Source organism: Colobus angolensis, unplaced genomic scaffold (genome assembly GCF_000951035.1).
Source record: "Colobus angolensis palliatus isolate OR3802 unplaced genomic scaffold, Cang.pa_1.0 Scaffold86, whole genome shotgun sequence".
NCBI classification, from domain to species: domain Eukaryota; kingdom Metazoa; phylum Chordata; class Mammalia; order Primates; family Cercopithecidae; genus Colobus; species Colobus angolensis.
The window spans coordinates 3,670,742-3,674,645 of NW_012122487.1; the positions used below are offsets into that span (position 1 = coordinate 3,670,742).

The 3,904-nt window shown below is 45.2% G+C and overlaps 1 pseudogene; it reads left to right on the forward strand.

The window, feature by feature from the left end:
- Window positions 1-3,429: 3,429 nt before the first annotated feature.
- LOC105503506 overlaps window positions 3,430-3,904 on the forward strand; it is a 20,041-nt pseudogene continuing 19,566 nt past the window's right edge.

The window sequence follows — 3,904 nt, forward strand, 5'->3', positions numbered from 1 at the left end:
ACTAAAAAATAAATAGTATTAATAAATAAAAATTAAAAAGATACAATTAACAGCTAGGTGCAGTGGCACAGGCATGTAATTCCAGCACTTTGGGAGACCACAAAGGAGAATCTCTTGAAGCCAGGATTTTGAGACCAGCCTGAGCAACATGGTGAGACTCCATCTCTACCAAAAAAATACGGAAATTAGGCAGGCATGGTAGCATGGCACGTGTGGTGCCAGCTACTCTGGAGACTGAAGTGGAAGGATTGCCTGAGCCCTGGAAATGGAGATTGCAGTAAGTGGAGATTGCACCACTGCACTACACTGTTGTCTGAGCAACAGAGAGACCCTGTTTAAAAAAAGAAAACATACTGGAACTCATAGATACAATGGATTGGGTGCTCAGGGTTTTCCCTAATCACTAGGTAAAACCAGCATGGTTGATGTCTTTGTGAAGGTACTTTTCCAGCTACACCCAAGCTTTAATGCACAGGCAATCGCCAGGAATCTTGTTAAAATGCAGACTGTGATCAGTAGGTGTGGGTTGGATCTGAGCTTTTACGTTTCTTTTTTTCTTTCTTTCTTTTGTTGAGAAGGAGTCTCACTCTGTCACCGAGACTGGAGTGCAGTGGCATGATCTTGGCTCACTGCAACCTCCATCTCCTGGGTTCAAGCAATTCTCCTGCCTCAGCCTCCTGAGTAGCTGGGATTACAGGTGCACGCCACCACACCCAGCTAATGTTTTTTGTATTTTGAATAGAGACGGGGTTTTGCCATGTTGACCAGGCTGGTCTCGAACTCCTAACCTCAGGTGATCCACCCACCTTGGCCTCCCAAGTGCTGGGATCACAGGCATTAGCCACCAAGCCTGGCCAGATTTTGCATTTCTAATAAACTCACAGATGCTGCCTGTGCTGATGGTCTACTGACCCCATTTGGAGTGTAAGGAGTTAGACTATGTCATCAGGAGAATATCAGCTGCAGCTCCTTCAGGTGTTTCTGTGTGAGGGCTGTCCTGTCCTTCATACAGTATATAGCTTCTCCCCACCTTGGCCAGCACCATCTCTGTTCCACCCTCCACCCCCCAGCTCTTTAACAGGTTTTACACACACACACACACACACACACACACATACGTACGTACGTACGTATTTTGTTTGTTGTTTTTGAGACAGGGTCTTGTTCTGTGGTCAGGCTAGAGTGCAGTGGTGTGATCACGGCTCACTGCAGTCTCAACCTCCCAGGATCAAACCATCCTCCCACCTCAGTCTCCCAAGGAGCTGGGACTAGAGGTGCGTGCCACTATGCCTAGCTAATTTTTGTTTTGTTTTGTTTTTGAGAAGGAGCTTCGCTCTTTTTGCCCAGGCTGGAATACAGTGGTGCCATCTCAGCTCACCACAACCTCCGCCTCCTGGGTTCAAGCGATTCTCCCTGCCTCAGCCTCCCAAGTAGCTGGGATTAAAGGCGCATGCCACTACACCTGGCTAATTTTTTTTATTTTTAGTAGAGATGGGGTTTCACCATGTTGGCCAGGCTGGTCTCAAACTCCTGACCTCAGGTGATCCTACCCGCCTTGGCCTCCCAAAGTGCTGGGATTACAGGCCTCAGCCACCATGCCCAGCCATGCCTGGCTAATTTTTAAATTGTTTGGACAGACAGATGCAGGGGCGTAGGTCGCCCTGTGTTACCTAGGCTGGTCTCGAGCTCCTGGCTTCACGCAATCCTCTCGCCATGGCTCCCAAAATGCTGGGATTACAGGCGGGAGCCACTGTGCCCCACCTTCAACGGGTTTCTTGTTCTGAGGTCTGAGAGTGTTTGCCAGACCCACAGCTGCCTGACCCAGGGCCTGTTTCCTATCTCGGGAGAGGCCTTTTGTGCTACTTCTGCTTGAGATGCTACTCCCTCCCATCCCCCAGGAAGTGATATACGGCCTCTCCGGCCTCTTCTCCGTTTTGCAGGGATACTTGGCAACCAGACCCTTTGTGTATTTATGGCCCATTAACAAACTTTATCTAAGAGATAAGAAAGATCAGTGAAAACCAGCTGCCCTTTGTTCAGATCATTTCACTTTGAAATAAGCCTTACCCCTCTCTATTTTTAGTCTGCTGTTTATTTTGTAGGTTTGGGTAAGGTGATTATAGCCCAAGGCTTGTTTTGATCTTTGTTCCTTAAGCTCTGGGGTGATGGTAAACATTTTAGAAGCCAGTGGCTACTAGCTTTTATTTTAGCTTTTTCAGGGTCATAGAATTGTAGACTTTGACGTAGGAAAGGGCTTTCAAGGAGTTGTAGGTTGGCCCCCCTTCATCTGACAAACAGGAAAACAGGAGTTTTCTGTCAGGAGCCCCTGGAGTTTCTGTACCTTACCAAACACTACACAATTCAGGGCCGACTGGGCTGCTAGAGTCCCTCAGGTGCTCTAAGGAGCTGCTTAGACCTGCCTGCCCTGATATGTTTGTGTTTGGAGGACTGATATGTTTGTGTTTGGAGGAGTGGAGATAAAGGCATATACCTCAAGCAAAGCAGCGCCATTCATAACACTTTCATCCATTTCACATCCATTTCATAAAATCTAAGATTTTAGAACTTGGATTTTATTTGAACAATGAGCTTTATATATTAAAAGAATTAACCATTTTATTTCACCATGATGCCTGCAAATTAGTCTTTATTAAATATCTACAGTTTAAGAGAGTCACATTTTCTATTCTCATTTTTCATGCAAGTTTGAGCCAGAGCTAAAATTCTGTATCTGTGGAAAAGCTAAAGGAAGGAAGTCTGACACTTGGAACATTTAAATACAATATTTAAATACCCATTTTATCTTAGGCAGGAACTCATGCTGTAAAAGTATGTCTTACATTTAGAAAGATAGAACATGCATCATCTCGTCTAGTCACTGTTAGCATTTTTATGATACTTTTCCAACTCTTAAATTGAAAGTTATACACATTGATTTTCACCCAAGCCTTGGTAAATTAAAAACCCTTGTTGAGATACAATTTACTTAACACATAATTCTCCAATTTAAGCTGTACAATTCAATGTCTTTTAGCCTATTCACAGACTTGTGCAACTATCTCCGCTATCTAAATCCAGAACATTGTCATCATTCCAAAAAGAAACCCTGTTGGCTGGGCATGGTGGCTCACGCATGTAATCCCAGCACTTTGGGAGGCCAAGGTGGGCGGATCACGAGGTCAGGAGATTGAGACCACATTGGCTAACATAGTGAAATCCTGTCTCTACTAAAAATACAAAAATTGGCCGGACATGGTGGAGCGCACCTGTAGTCCCAGCTACTCGGGAGGCTGGTGTAGGAGAATCGCTTGAACCCGGGAGGCAGAGGTTGCAGTGAGCCAAGATCACGCCGCTGCACTCCAGTCTGGGTGACAGAGCGAGACTCCATCTCAAAAAAAAAAAAAAGAAAGAAAGAAAAGATGCTTCAAGATGAAACTGATTATCTTCCCAGCCACTGGCTGCCAGAAACTCATTGGAGTGGACGATGAATGCAAACTTCGTACTTTTTATGAGAAGCGTATGGCCACAGAAGTTGCTGCTGATGCTCTGGGTGAAGAATGGAAGGGTTATGTGGTCTAAATCAGTGGTGGGAATGACAAATTTCCCCATGAAGCAGGATGTCTTAACCCATGGCCGTGTCCACCTGCTGCTGAGTAAGGGACATTCCTGTTACAGACCAAGGAGAACGGGACAAAGAAAGAGAAAATCAGTTCGTGATTGCATTGTGGATGCCAATCTGAGCGTTCTCAACTTGGTTATTGTGAAAAAAAAAAAGGAGAGAAGGATATTCCTGGACTGACGGACTGACTGATACTATGGTGCCTCATCGCCTGGGGCCCAAAAGAGCTAGCAGAATCCGCAAACTTTTTCTTTTCTTCTTTTTTTTTTTTTTGAGATAGAGTCT